This window comes from Pteropus medius, unplaced genomic scaffold (genome assembly GCF_902729225.1).
Source record: "Pteropus medius unplaced genomic scaffold, Ma_sr-lr_union100, whole genome shotgun sequence".
Taxonomy (NCBI): domain Eukaryota; kingdom Metazoa; phylum Chordata; class Mammalia; order Chiroptera; family Pteropodidae; genus Pteropus; species Pteropus medius.
This window is the reverse complement of record NW_024342475.1, coordinates 1205777-1222069: the sequence shown is the minus strand read 5'-3', so window position 1 is coordinate 1222069 and position 16293 is coordinate 1205777. Positions and strand designations below refer to the sequence as shown.

The 16293-nt window shown below is 41.8% G+C and overlaps 1 long non-coding RNA gene across 1 annotated transcript in view; it reads left to right on the top strand.

Moving 5' to 3' along the window:
* The first annotated feature begins 13033 nt into the window (after positions 1 to 13033).
* LOC120605288 (uncharacterized) overlaps positions 13034 to 16293 on the top strand; it is a 6884-nt gene continuing 3624 nt past the window's right edge. Inside the window, exons 1-2 of the long non-coding RNA XR_005653583.1 lie at positions 13034 to 13116; positions 14085 to 15112. This is a non-coding gene — a long non-coding RNA (uncharacterized LOC120605288). The remainder of the gene's footprint in view (positions 13117 to 14084; positions 15113 to 16293) is intronic.

Here is a 16293-nt window from a genome sequence, read left to right as displayed (position 1 = left end):
CTGGACTGCGCCCCGGATGTCTGTCTGACCTATTAACCCCAGACTCGGGTGGCCCATCTGCCTCCCGCCCCTTTCCCATATACACAGGGGCGTGCGCACACTCAGGACTACGGCAGGAATCTCAGCGTGGCAGGACAGCCCTCTCCCGGAGTCTGTCGGGCCTGGGGAACCTTAGAAGCTGAGTACGCTGATAAAGGCGGACAGGATTGCCTGTCAGTCACTGAAGAGATGTTGACGATGATGCCTTTGCTCCTGGAGGAGGAAGCATTAGTTGGAAAGTGGGGAAGAGAGGATGCAGGTGATTCCCCCACCTCCACGCCTGAGCCGTGCCCTAATCTGAGAAATGGCAGAGGGACAAGGAAGAATTGGAAACGTGGGTGGGAAAAGCCTGGAGGTGCGAAGGGGAGGATCCGGAGTGGAAGAGAGAGAGGCTGCCTCTTACCTGGAGACCATCTGGGGCAGGACGCTTGCGGCCATCTGTGGAGAAGAGTGGGGAGGGCCCGGTCTCTCCCTTTCCGGTCCTTTCACCTGCGCCCTGCTCCTCACGTTCACTCCCATCCCCCGACCTTCCTCTGGGGACTATTCCCCTAGCACCTCCTCCACACCGGGCCCAGTCCAGGGGGATGCTGGCGACCACCCAGAGTGGTCAGAGATATGCTGACTTTGGACTTAGCCCCTCCTAGCCCAGTCTCACCTGGGCCACAGACATAATGTTGCAGTTTATAAGATCGGAGAGTCTCTGGAGGAAGAAAACGGAACCATCAGTCCTTCCCTTTACCAGTCCTGCTTCGACTCTCACCTTCTCTTTTTTTCTAGCTTACTTTTAACATAGAATACTTTTTTTTTTTTTTTTTTTTTTAAGTAGCACATACTAGAATTTAAAATGTGCATGCCCTTTGATCCATCAACTCCACCTCTGGACATTTATTCCTTTCCAAGATACACATGTGGGAAACGAATCTGTCCAAAGATATTGGTTGCAATACTATTTGTAGTCACATAATAGGAAACATCTTGAACGCTCATCAGTGGTGGAAAGACTAAGTCAGTACAGTGTAGCCAGGGGACGCTTGACTGTGCAGCAAGTAAAAAGCATGGGTCAGCGATTTCTTCTGATTAGAATGAGCTCCAGAATATATGGCGGCTACAGTGCAGAACAGTAGGCTGCCTCCCGTCCAGATAAAAATGACACATACACGCTTCCATATGCATAGAGGAAAAAACACACCTACCACGTTTTAATTGGAGGTCACTTGGAGGGAATGGTTTGGAGGGAGAAGAGAGATTTTCACCTTCATTTCAAAAACTTCTCCCTCTGGATTTTTTTGACCCGTAGACTTTTTAAATAAAACTTTCCCATACACGTATCAAAGTGCATAAAATTTTAGCGTCAAAATGAATACAACTTTTTAACCTCTACCCTTGTGAAGAAATAAAAAACCGACAGTTTCCCAGATTCTCCCACCTTCGCAGCCATAACCCCTTGCTTCCTCTCCAGGTAACCACCATCTTAGCCTCTAATGTGCTCTAGAATAGTCCAGTTCTGAACTTCATATAAGTGGATTCATACGGTATGTACCCTTTCTCTCTGGCTTCGTCTGCTAGACATTATGTTTAAACATTTAAACACGATTCATCCATGCCATGTGAAGCAGCAGTTCATTCACGTTCTTTGCTATAACTTTTCATTCTATGAACATGTCATGCTTTAATTGTCTCACCGGCTATTGGCTGACGTGGAGCTTGTGTCCATTTTGGGGCTATCACAAATAATTTATCTAGGGATGATCCCGGATATGTCTTTGGAGCGCGTGTGCACTCATGTACAACAGGAGTGAAATAGAGGGGACCAGAGTGTGCGTATTTCCAACCTTAGGAGCTCCTGGCCAGTTTCCCCAAAACTATATGCGCACTGGCGAAGCTTCAGAATTCTAGTCATTCCACATCCCAGCAACACTTGGGACTGCCAATACTTTTAGTGTTAATCATTTTGGTGGCCGTGTAGTTGTATCTCACTCTGGTTTGAATCTGTAGTTTCCTAATAAAAATGAGGTTGAATACTTGTTCGTATGTTCGCTGGCCATTCGGGTTTTCTCTTTTGTAGATCTGAACGCCTATTCGAATCTGGCTCCCACTTTTCAACTGGGTTGTTTGCATTTTTAAAAGATTATATGTCTAATTTTCCCCCTAAATACAAGCTCCTTGTTGGTTTTGGGTGCTGCAAATACCTTCTCCCTCTCTGTGGCTTGCCTTTCACTGGCTTATTTGTGTCTTCGGATTAATAAGGACTTTTAATGTTAATGTAATCTAGTTTATTGTTCTCTTCCTTCATGTTTTGTGTTTTTCGTTTCTCACTGAAGAAGTCTTTCCCAATAATAATTATGAGAGGTGATGCATGTGTTAACTAACCTTATTGTGGTAATCATTTCACAATATATTCGTGTAGCAGGTCATCGCGTTGTATACTTAAACTTACACAACGTTATGTGTCAATTATATTTAAATAAAGCTGGGGGTGGTGATCTTTCCCAACTCTATAGTCATGGAGACATTCTTATAAATTAGCTAAAGTTTTATGCTTTGCCAGTCCAACTTCATATCTGGATCCACCATACAAGTGGAAATGATTTCTGTGCAGGGCGTGAGGTAGGGGACAGGTTTCACTTATGCATATCTTTGCTCGATTTATCGAAAGATAATCTTTCCTCCCACCGTTCTGTAATACGATCTTGTCATAATTTCAGTGTCTGTATATGTGTGAATCTATTTCTAGACTCTATTCTGTTCCACTTGGTCCGTTCCTCTGCCATAGTACCAATGTCACACTGTCTTATTTACTGTAGCTGTATAATCATTCTTATTATCTGGTGGAGTTTTTCTTCAAGATGTTCTTGACTATTCTTGGCCCTTTGCATTTCTGTATAAATTTGACAATCAGTTTGTCAGTTTATGCAAAAGAATCTGGTGGGATTCTGTCTGAGATTGCGTTGAACCTGTGAGGGGTCCTTTACAACACCGAAACTGCTGAATGATGTATACGGTATGCAATAGAGGTACAAGTATATCCCTCTTTTAATTTAGGTCTTAAAATTCCTCTCAGTAATGTTTTATGGTTCTCTGTAAGGAACCATAATCATTCAGTTCAAAATGTGTCCTAGCTTTTATGGTGACCTGCCCTACAAGAAATGCTAAAGAGAGTCCTTCAGGCTGAAATTTTAAAAATACTAGAAAACAACTCAAAGCCATAAGATGACATGGAGGGTGCAGAACAGATTAAGATACCTACATAGGTAAATAGAAAAGCCAGCATTATTTTACTTTTGGTTTGTAACTCCTATTTTTTTCCATGTAAAAGGTAAACGTATAAAACAATCACTGTAAATTTACACTAGCTGTGGTAATTGGCATGCAATGTATGAAGATATAACCTGTGACAATAATAATATAAACAAGGAGGGATGGATACGTGTAAGAGCAGAGTGTTTGTAAACCATCGAAAACACGCCGATATGATTAAAACTAGTTTGTTATAAGTTTAAGATGTTACTTGGGACACCCAAAGTAATGACTAAGAAAACAACTAAAAATATACAGAAAAGGAAAGAAGGGAATCAAAGTGGTACACTAGGAAAATCAACTAAATTTTTTAAAAGTTAGTAGATATAGAAGGGGAAAATAAAACAACAACAAAAAAAATAGCTAAACAGCAGGAGTAAATCTTTTCTTACTTTTTATTTATTTATTTTTTACAAATGTATTAAACTTTCTATTAAAAGACAGAGATTGACATATTGGATTTTAAAACATCACCTAGCTCTATGCTGTCTACAAGAGATTCACTTTAGAAACAAAGACACAAAGATACTTAAAGTAAAAAGCTAGAAAATATGTATTCCATGCAAAAAGAGAGCAGTGGTGTCTATCTTATTGTCATACAAAATAGACATTAGGTTGTCAAAAGATTACAAAAGACAAGGGCATTATAATTTTAAAAAGTTCAATGCAGCAAGAAGATATAGCAATTATAAAGTTATACAGACCCAACGAAAGAGCCCCACAATATATGAAGCAAAACACCATATACAAAAAACTTAAAATGGATCAAAGCCCTAAATGCAAAAGCTAAAATTATAACACTCTTAAAAGAAAAGAGGGGAAAAACTTCATGACATTGGGTTTGGCAAAAATTTATTGGACGTGACGCCAAAAGAAAAAATAGATAAACTGTACTTCATCAAAATTAAAAACGTTAGTACATTAAAAGGCATTATCAACAGAGGGAAAAGGCAACTCACAAAGTGGCAGAAAATCTTTGCGAATTATACATTTGATAAGGGATTAACATCATAATATATAAAGAACTTCTACAACTCTTAAAAAGCAATGAGTCGAAGAAGAAATCACTAAGGAAATTTAAAAGTACTTAGAGACAAATGAAAATGAAAACACAGAATACCAAAATGTATAAGATACAGTGAAAGCAGTGCTCAGGGGGAAATTTATTGCTCTAAATGCTTACTTTAAAAAAGAAAAAAAAAATCTCGAATCAACAGCTTAACTCTATAACTTAAGGAACTAGAAAAAGAAGAACAAACTAAACTCGAAGCTAACAGAAGAGATCAATTGGGGGATCGTTTTATAAACTATATAAATGTCCAAGCCATGTACTGTATATTTGAAACTAATAAAATAAAAATTTTTAAAAAGCTAACAGAAGAAAATAAATAATAAAGATTAGAGCAGAAAAAAAATAAAATAGAAAATAGAAAAAAAATCAAGAAAATCGATGAAACCAAAAGTCGGTTCTTTGAAAAGATTAACGAAGTTGACGTTTATCTAGATTAAGAAAAAAAATCATTGAAATTACTAAAATCATAAATGAAAGTGAGACATTATTACTGATTCTACCGAAATAAAAAGAATTATAGAGAGCACTATGAGCAGTTGTACATCAACAAACTAGATAATCTAGATAAAATGGACAAATTCCTAGAAACACAAAACCTACTACAATTGAATCAGGATGAAATAGAAAACCTGAGTAGACCCATAACTAGTAAGGAAATTAAATCAATAATCAAAAACTTCTCAAGAAAGGAAACCTGTGGACAGATGGTATGGCTGATTAATTCTACCAAACATTTAAAGAAGAACTAAAGCCAGACCTTCTCAAACTCTTCCATAAAGTCGAAGAGGAGGGAACACTTCCTAACTCATTCTATGAGGCCAGCCGTTGCCCTGATACCAAAGCCAAAGACACTACAAGAAAAGAACTCTACAGACCAATATCTCTTATGAACCTTGATGCAAAAATCCTCAACAAGTTATCAGCAAACTGAATTCAGCAGCATATTAAGAGGATCATACACCATGTGGGATTTATTCCTAGAATGCAAAGATGGTGTGACATGAAAATCGATGAACATAATGCAACACATTAACAAAATAAAGGGGAAAACCCCACACGATCATCTCAATTGGTACAGAAAAAGCATTTGACAAAATTTAACACCCTTTCATGATTAAAACACTCAACGAACTAGGAATAGTAGGAAACAACCTCAACCTAATAAAGATACAATAATAAACATGAAAAGCCCACAGCTAACATCATGCCATTTCTTTTCAACAAATTATTAGCAGTTCTAGCCTGATTAGGTAAGAAAAAGATGTCAAAGGCATCCAAATTGTAGAAAAAGAAGTAAAACTATCTGTTCACAGATGATATGATCTTATATGTAGAAAATCTTAAGGATTCTACAGAAAAGTGAGAATAAATAAATAAATTTGTAAAGTAGTAGAATACAAAAATCATCACCAAAAAAAAAATCAGTTTCATTTCTATACACTAATAACAAACAATCCAAAAGGGACATTATGAAAACAATTTCATTTATAATAGCATCAAAAAGAATAAATAGATTTAGGCATTCACTTAACCAAGCAGGAAAAACTTACATACTAAAAACATACAAAACATCACTGAAGGATATTAGAGAAGAGATAAATACTTGGAAAGACATCCCATGTACATGGATTGGAAGACTTAATCTTTTTTTTTTTTTTTGAAGACTCATTATTGCTAAGATATCAATACTATCCAAAGTGACCTATAGATTCAATTCTTAACAGCATTTTTTTTTGTAGAAATAGAAAAATCCACACTAAAATCCATGTGAGATCTCAATATGAATATCCAAGTTAGTCTTGCATACATCATTTCCACTTCTGGGAATACACCCAAAAGAATGAAAAGCAGGGACACAAACAGATGTTTTACGCCAGTGTTCACAACATTATTCATAACAGCCGAAGGCAGAAACAAACCAAGTGTTCATCAATGGGTGAATGAATAAATAAAATGTGGTGTTACATACAATGGAATATTATGTAGCCTTAAAAAGGTAGGAAATTGTGACACATGCTACAGCATAGATGAACCTCAAAAATATTATGCTAAATTAAGTAAGCTAGGTACAAAAGGACAGATACTATATGATTCCACTTATATGAGGTACTTAGAATACTCAAATCCATAGGCAGAAAGTAGAATGGTGGTTTCGAGGAGCTGGGTGTAGGGAAGGATGGGGAATTATTGTTTAATGGGTACAGAGTTTTGGTGTGGGATATTGAAAAAGTTCTGGAGATGGTGATGGTTCCACAACAACGTGAATGCATTTAATGCTATCGAACTGTCCACTTTGATATAGTTAAAATGACAAATTTAATGTTATGTCTTTTCGCTACAATTAAAAACTAAAGAAAATTAAAGGAATGAAGTTCTGATACTTGCTCTAACGTGGATGAAACTGAAAATATTATGCGAAGTAAAATAGCCAGACCCAAAAGGAGAAATAGTCTATGATTCCACTTGCGTGAGGTATTTAGAATCAGCAAATTCATAGAGAGAGAGGATTGAATAGAGGTTGGGGGTAGGGAAGAATGGAGAGTTATCGCTTAATCGGTGCAGAGTTTCTGTCTGGGATGATGAAAAAGTTCTGAAGATAGAAAGCTATGGTGGCCGTATGACATTGCGAATGTACTTAATGTCACTGCGTTGTACATTTAAATGGTTAAAATAGTAAATTTTATGTTTTATATATCTTACCACAATTTTTAAAACCTATGCTGATTGATATTTTTATTATCTTGATCACATGTGGACCTGTATACATTATCATTTCTTTCGTTTTCAGTCATGAGTTTTCTTCTACTATTCCTGGTTATATTTTGTCGAGCATTGGATATTTAATATAAGAAACTGTATTGCTAATTTGAGGTTCTGGACTACAGTTGACCCTTGAACAACAAGGATTTGAATTGAGCAGGTCAATTAATCTGAGCAGGTCAGTCGACAGCAAATTGGAAAAAAAAATCCACATATAAGTGGACACATCCAGTTTAGACCTGCCCGGTTCAAACCCACGCTGTTCAAGGTCAACTGCATATCTTTTCTTCTAAAGATGATAGATTTTTTTTTTTTTTTGCTGCTTCCACGCAGCTAAACTAGGGGGCGCTAAAATATCAGCGCACTTTAATCTCAAACTAGATGGAGATGATTTGAAACCAGGTTTCAGGGCCTGTGAAACCTAGTTTTTCTACTTTATTTTCTACTCACCCTGACTCCTAGATTATAGTTCTTCAGGATCCCAACCAAATGCCTGGGATATTTTCCAAAGCTTTGAGCGACATTAGTGTTACTCGACAATAGTGTGTTGAAAGCTCTGTCCTCAAATCTTGGTGTTACAATTCCTCGTCGTCTTAGTAGTTGTATGATGCCTTCGAACAGTCATTTAAAAAAAAAAATTTTATCCAGCTTTCCTAATCATTCTCATTTGTAGGGTTAGTCTCAAACAACAACCTCCTCCAATACCAGAAGAACACGCAGCTAGCCTCTTTAAATCTTATAAAATGAGCATATGCATTACTTGAAAATAATATTTAAAAATTAAAATTTTAAAAACCATCCTGGTCTTGTTTTGTGTATGTCTAATAATAATAGCTAACATTTATGGACAACTTAGTTTTCTGTGCATTATTTCATTCCATTGTCCTAATAGCCCTATGAGGCCAGCAAAAATATTTATTCCCATTCTACAGATATCAAACTGAGGCTCGGAAAAATGAAGCCATTTATCGAAAGTCACATAACTGATAGAAAACAGAGCTGAAAATTTCGCCATCCATGCATTCTTTTTCACGAGGCTACTGGAGGATATGCTCCAACAAAATGGAGTAAATTAAAAAATGCTATGACGCATGATAGAGAAAACAGAGGCTTCCAAGGACAGAGATTAAGGGAGGTCTCAGGATGTGTAGCAAAGTGGGTAATCGGTCCAGCAAGATGAAACTTCTTGGGCTTTTTTATGTTTTTGGACTTTTTTATGTTTTTGGACTACAGTTGGAGTTGAAGTAGAGATAGTGACATAGAAACCCAAGTAGGTGATAAATCAAGACAATGGCCAACTCCAGGGAGATGAAAATGTTGTTAAAAAACACACACAAAAAAACCGGAAAAGTCATCAGAGTCATGATGGCTCAGCTGTGGACAGTGTTTTCACGTGTGCGGTAATGTGATTCTGTAGCCACATCTATGAGATATCATGCTGGAGGATGGGAGCCTGGGAGGGTGTGTTTGTGGTGTGGGCACAGGTCTCTGTGAACCAGAACCAGAACCACTCACCTTTCATTGTGGAGAGTTACTAAATAATGCTAAAACTGAGAAATCAAGATGTACACTATCAACATATTATGTAAAAGTATCAGTCATCTTTAACAAGTTCAACCCTTGTAGAACTATTTGACTTTTTATAACTTCGATTAAAAAAAAAAAACAAAGATAATAATATTTAATTTAAGAGATATGCATCTGAAACTGAGGCACAAAAGACCATGTGACTCTCGCCAGATGAAATAAGGGGATATATATACAGGTGATTAAGAGAAAAGAAGCCGTGGGTTCAGGAATGATCCCAAATAAAACTTTAGAAAACCACAGAGTCCAAACGGCAGGCATTGGTTTTCCCATGTGGGCCATTCTCCTTTAACGTTAACACCGTGGGCTATAAAAGGGCCGAACCAGACTCAGCTTGAGCAGCTGTAGCAGGTGGGCACGGCAGAAAGGCACCCCATCGAAGGGGCCCTCCTACACATCCGAGACATCAGAGATGCGCGTCTTTGAAAGCGATTTTCCAACTGAAGGCAATGGAGTGCCTTGTTCTAACAAAGCTAGCGTACTGCGTAGGTTTTCCAACAGGGGGCAGTAGAGGGAGCAAGAGCCGCTGGGCGGGGTAGCCAATGCAATAAGGCAAGAAAAAGAAAGAAAAGGTATATAGATTGGAAAGGAATAAATAAAATGGTCTTCGCAGATGGCGTGATCACCTACACGGATAATCCTAAGAAATTTGCAAAAAGGCTACAAGAACTAAGAAGTGAGTTTAGCAAGGTTTCAGGTTTCAAGGTAAAAAATTTGGAGTCATACTCCACGTTCAATCTTTTCACTAAATCTTGTCAGTTCTACCTTCAAATCAATCCAGAATCCAAGTACTTCTCACACCTGCAGCTGTCACCCGGGACTAAGTCACCAGCACGTCTTGCTTGGATTTCGCAAGTGCCTCTTAGCTGATCTCCCCGCTTCTACTTTTACTCACTACAGTATCACAACCCTCTTCTGCTCCGAACCCTCCCAGGATCCCATCTCATTCAGCAAATGTTAAAGTCTGCACGATAACCTACCAGATTCCCCATGATCTGCCCTGAAAGTGTATCTCTGTCCTCATCGCCAACTGCTCTCTCCTCTCCGGCTCGCTCTGATCCAGTCACAGCGGCCACCTTCCTGCTTCTCCAGCAAGCGATGCTCCCTACCTCAGGGCCTTTGCACTGACTTTTTCTTCTCCTTAGAAATCGCTTCTCCCAATTATCCACGTGACCTTCACCTTTGTCAGATCTTTTCTCAATGACACCTTCTCAGTGACCCTTTCTCTGATCACCCTGTATAAAAATGGAAACCCACACATTCCTGTTCTCCTTTCATGATTTATTTTTCTCCTTAACCCTTACTACCGTTCGACTCACTATATATTTTTATTTATTTCTTTTTTGACGACTGTCTCACTTCACTCTAGTGAACATAAGCTCTATAAGGGCAAGATCTTTTGATTCTTTCAATCTCTTTTGTTCACTGCTGTACCTCCAGCAGCTAGAAGGCGACTGGCAATAGAAAAAGTCAATAAATGAGTGAATCAGGGCAATGATGGGGAAATGACAAGAGACTGTAGAAGCCCAGGGTAAACACTTACCCTGGGGCCGGCCAGCAGAGGGGAGGCTTCCTGGGGAGCGGCTGTCTGAGGGAAGCAGATAAAGGACACGATTCTCAGTCCAGTAGGGGCAGCTGAGCACAGGCAAACAGACAAGGGAAGCTCCCGCCATTCACAAGGCTCCACTCCTGGCTCCAGGCTCACCTCGTGTGCATAGGCCTTGCCCATACCATCAGTGGTTCCGGTCACCGCTAGAGAGAGGAGGGGGGCAGCCTGCGGCTTTACCCCAGCCCCACCGCAGCCCCTCTCACTGAGACCCAACCCCACCCGGTTCTCGTCTTCATCCCTCGTCTGCCCGGGCCTCTGACACCTGCTCCCCTCACCTGTGCAGCTTCAGAGACTCCATGCCTCCCTTTCCGCGGTGGGTCCAGCCTTCACATCTCTTACTTCTAGGAGCCTCCAGTCCCCCACCTCGGCCCTGATTGGGGTCCTCGCCTGTCATCCGTCCTCGTTCCTGCGGCCCGCACCCCTAACCGCCAGGCACAGAGTCCTGTCTCCTCACCTGCCCAGGCACCGTGCGCCCTGAGCTAAGGGTCACCCCGGCGTGCCTGGGCGGCGGGTACACATAGACTGTGTAGCCCACACCCCAAGTCGCCCACGGCGGCAGGCACATTGCAGTAACCGCCCCCAGCGCTCTCACCGTGTCCCACTCCAACTCCGTCACAGCCCCCTCCAGGTCACCAGACCCAGGGCCCAAACTAGGAGGCCGCCTTCGGGAGCAGCTATTTCAACCCTCGCCCGCTGTAGCCCCTTCCACACCGCGAGTCAAACGTTCGGCCCCGCCCCTCGCTCTAGCCACGCCCCGTGCGTTATTCCGGCCGACGAGCCACGCCCATCAGCCCTAGCACCACCCCTTACGCTCTAAATTGGCCAAGTTTGGGCTCAATGCCCCAGGTATCACTGCACACCCAGCGAAAGCCTCATCGCTCCTCCCACAAGGCCGGGTGAAGCGCGCCCACAGGTGACCTTTGTTTGGGTGGCTGAACTCACCTTAGCTACTGGTGGAGGCCTGATTAGATAACACCGATCAAGAGGAAGTTTTAGCAATACAGAGTTTGTCGGAAAAACTTGACCTACACATTTGCAGCTCAGGCAGAATGAAAGCCAAAGCCTTTACAATGGCTTTACAGGACCTTTCTCCTCATTCCTCTTTTACGAATTCTCTTTGTTTTCTAACTTGTCTTAGTGTTTATTATTTATTATTATTATTATGGTAATATATGCAACATAAAATTTACCCTTTTAGCCCTTCTTAAATGCACCATTCATCAACATTAAGTATATTTGCAAAGTCGTGCGACCGTCACCACAGAGACCGTCCAGAGATACTTCATCATCCCAAACAGAAACTGTGTACCCATCAAATAATCACTCCCCATCCTTCCTTTCCACAGCCCCTGGTAATCTTTGTTCTCTTTTCTGTCTTAATGAATTCGCATATTCTAGATGTCTCGTATAAGAGAAATCACACATATTTTTGTCCTTCATACATATTTGTCCTTCAGTGTCTGGCTTATTTCACTTAGCATGATGTTTTTTTTCAGTGTTCGTCCATGTTGCAGTATGTATCCGAACTTCATCCCCTTTAAGGCTGAAGACCATCCTACTGTATTTATTGTAGTGACCTCACCTTTAGAAACAATAGGTTAAGGATAAGACATGGTACGTGCTAACCGCCATGTCTCACTTCTAGTTAGTTATCTGCTAAAAATTTATTAACTAAAGGGATTTACTGGCCGGATCACTGCCTATAGGTACAAAATATTTTAACAACGACGACGCATTCTGCTTCTGTACCCCTGCTTGCTTACCCACCTCTTAGTTATCAGTTAATGAATGGAGGAGATATAGTCTTTTGTGTAAAGATTAAGGATGTGGGGGATGGAATCGAGGGCTTAAAACCTTTGTGCCCCTGCGTCTCGGGGCTGCTCCTTTGCAAGGACAGCCGCCGGCTAATAAACTGTCTCTTGGATTAGAGCACTCGAGTTGGGCCTGGTTATTTCGGTCACAACATTCCCTCTACGTTTTCTTCTAATAGATTTTTTAACTTTGATTTTTCACCCATCTCCACAATGATTTTTTCTAAAAGTTGTATCGTTTTAGCTCCTATGTTAGATCTTTGATTCATTTTAATTTTTGTATATGGTATAAGGTAAGGAACCAGTTTCATTTTTTCTGCATGTGAATATCCAGTGTTACCAGCACCACTTACTGAAAATAAGGTAGGAGTTACAGTAGTAGCCCTCCCCAGAGCAGCCAAAATGAAAAATAGCCTTGAACGATAGCCTTGACTTAACCATGGGACCAGACACACTAGTGAGGCAATGATAGGGAAATTTCCCAACATATTAGGACATTTTCATGCACGGAAGGACAACTGGTGGGACCTAGAATTCACTTCTGCTTCGTTACACAATCATTATAATAAATTCACACAGTGGTTCTGACCCCCACTGCGGGCAAACCGAGTGCATTATGGGTATACGCATGCTCAGAGAGGAGATGGTTATATAAGAAATCTGTCCATCAAGAGAAAGGGCTACTATGAAGAGGGGAGGACCAGACCCTTGCAGGCTAAATAAAAGAGCCGGAAGCAGGAAGCTTGGGGGCTGACCTTTCTTGGCAACCCGCTTTCCCAACTGAGAATGTACATTCACTGTCAATAAAGTCAGCTTGCTTACAAATTGCTGGGCATCTGTCCTCACTTCCTTGTCGATTCGATGCCAAGAACCGAGGTTCGGGAGTTCCAGGGGCTCCCCAGTCCGGTAACATCTTTCTGGAGCTGTGACGCGGAGAGCTGGTAAGCATGTCCCTCCCTCGTCTTGGGTTAGGGGGCTGACTCCCTGCCCTTCTGTTTACTCATGCGGCTACCTCTCCCTTGGTGGACACGCGCTATGCCACTACGCGCTTGCGCGCCTCCCCTTCTTTCTTGGCTTCTGCCTATGGGACCTGACTGCCGAATCTGTGACTACTTTTCTGGAGATCGCCTAGCCAGGCGGTGTCACCCTGTCCCTATAGAAAGCTCAACCCCTTTCACAGTGTTTTCACATTTTTTTTTTCTGTTGCTCCATCGAGTGGACTAAACGGAGGTGGGAAGGAGGTGGTGATTCCTTTGTTCTCAATAGAAGCCACAGCCCCCGCTGTTGGGAAAGATGCCGGAGGTCCTGTAACCGTGTTTTTTTTATTTTTTATTTTTCACCCACCAAAATGGGCTCATTCCCATCATTAGAAGCACTGGCAGGAGAGGTCATTCTTGAAATGTTCTCCTCACCCCATCCCCAAATCCTTTCAAGCCACTATCCTTGGACCACCCTTAGCGCACCCTTAGTTGACCTACTCGGAGCTGTTCCTATCAGAGGAAAACTAAAAGATAGGTTGCACTTAGGACCATGAGGCACACGCAGAGACAGAATTCACCAGAGACTTCCGGTAACAAGTGGGAGGGGGGAGGAGGGACGCCCCGAGACCCCACGAGGAGAGATCTTGGTTAAAACTCTTGCGGGACACCCTGGGAGAACCTAAGGTTTCTCGCCTCTCATTTTGGGGGCCCACTTGTGAACATGGGAATGTCCCATCTAGTTCCCCAGTCTCCTCTTGAGTGCATCCTCAAGAACTGGAATATTTTCAAATTGGATGAACTTAGGGAAAAAAGGCTTATATTCTTATGTAATAACACATGGCCTCGTTGCAAATTGGAGGATGGAAAACTTGGCCAGAAAAGGGAAGTGCTGACTGTAATACCATATTACAACGGGATTCGTTTTGCAGAAAGGAAGGCAAATGGCTTGAGGTCCCCTGTGTACAGGCCTTCATGAGGTAGAACAGAAAGCTGGACCTTTGCAAAGGCCGTCTACATCCCTGTACTGCACAGCCCGCCCCGCGACACCCACCTCCCGACATCCTCAGCGGCTCTCCCCTCTCTCGTGGGGCCCCAAAACACCTATGGGCTCAATAACGGAGTCTGCTTCTCTGGGGACTCCATGACTGGAGTCAAGTTCAAGATCTGGGGGTACTAGCCGTCCTCCGTACTCTCCTCTATACCCCCAGCCTGCCTAAGGAAGAACCCAGCCCAGCCGGGGTAAGTCCACGTGGGGCCTCATACTAAAAATGTTACCCCTTGGGGAAGTGGCTAACGGGACACAGGGCACTATACGCATCGACGCTCCTTTCTTATTATTGACCTGCAGCAACGCAAGGAAACGCTTGGACGCTTCTCGGAGGACCTTGCCCGCTTTACTGAAAACTTTCAGTCTTTGACCTTTGCCTTTGTGCCCCAAATACCCGAAACTGGGGACCTGAGGCTACGGTTGTCCCAGACGAGGTCTCCCATCAGGATTGTAATACAGCAGGAGGGACCCAAGACGGGGACAACCGGATCCAATGCCTTTTAGAAGGCATGAAGAGGTGTATCGAAAAAACTATTAATTGCAAAAAGGTAAAGGTGACTCAGGGTAGAGAGGTGACTCTGCTCTCCCCCAGGGGAGGCTCACTGAGGCTTACAGAAAACATAACCACTTAGATCCCTCTTCAGTTGAGGATCAAGCCCTCACGGGGCAGCATTTCATTAGCCGGTCTGCCCCGGATATTAGAAGAAAACTCTGGAAATTACGACGAGGGCCTCAGACCCCCGTGGCACAATTAGTAGACACTGCTTTCTCGGTTTTCAACAACGGGGACCAGGAGGAAAGACCCCAGCAGGAGACGAAGCAGGGGAAGGTACAGGCCAAACTGATCGCAGCGCCACTGAGAGCACCAGGCCACCCCAAGGTCGCCCGGGAAACTGCAAGCTGTTGCTGGTAAGAACGATAAGGCCTGATTCAAATGCAAGCGCCCTGTCATGACACAGCCAAAAGCCTCTCGGGTCCTTGCACCCTTTGCGAGATCCCAGCCACCAGAGGCTCGACCTGCGCTGGGTCCCAGAGGGGTCCAGGAGTTCCAGAGTTCCCCCATCCAGTAACGAAAGGACCGTCCGTTTCCCCATTGAATGCTCTTGGCACCCCTGTCAAAACTAACCGACCCTATTCAGTTTTTGTAGAAAAAGAGCTTTTCTCCTTTTATATTTTGTTAATCCTGCTAAACGAGTCATGCTTTAGACACAGTTTTCATTTTTTTAGGCATTATGTTTTCATTGTGCTCATAGAATCAGATCTAGTCTATATTCTCATATAAAAAATACTCTAATCAACTCAGTCTAATCGAGTATATGAGATTATCTTATCTAAATTTAAACCATTCTGACCAGAGTACCCAGTTGACCCCAGACATCAATACTTCTCAGGCCATATAAACTTATTAAATATTACTGCTGTGTTTTTGCCTTCTCATGGGGTCACTAAGGTTCACTCTGTGTAAGTTTAACCACCACTTCAAAGAGATTCAAAAATATATACTACCTTGNTTTCATGGCCCGACATTGTATTGAACAGATCTAATGTTTCCTAGAACCAATGGCATATTTTGTTTGTTGAAAAGAAACTCTAAGAACATTATGTACCTTAACCCAAATTATGGTAGTAAGTGTTTAACTTATCTTTTCCTACCTGGTCATGCTTTAATGACTTGAGAGGAAGTCTTTGCAAACTGCTTATTTCAATACCAAGAAAGAACAAATAATAAAGTTGATAGATATTAACTTTCTTTAATATCTATTCTGGTTGTGAGGATATCTTATAAGCTAGGTTTGTTGCTGAAAGGAAGGATATTATTGAGCTCTGTGCAGTCACCCCAAGTATGAGTCCTGCTCTGTTCCTGAGCCACCTGTAAATGTAAATCTTTCATTTGTATTGCTTTATTTTATTTTTATTTTTTCAAATACAATGAACTTCTTGAGCTTCGGTGCTGCATAATGTCAGATGTGTGGCACAAACGGCAGAAAGCTCTGGGTTGTCATTTGGAAATTTTTGTTTTGAAGCCCCAAAGAAATATACGCAGAGGATGATTTAAAAAAAGAAAGAAAAGGAAGGAAGGAAGGAAGGAA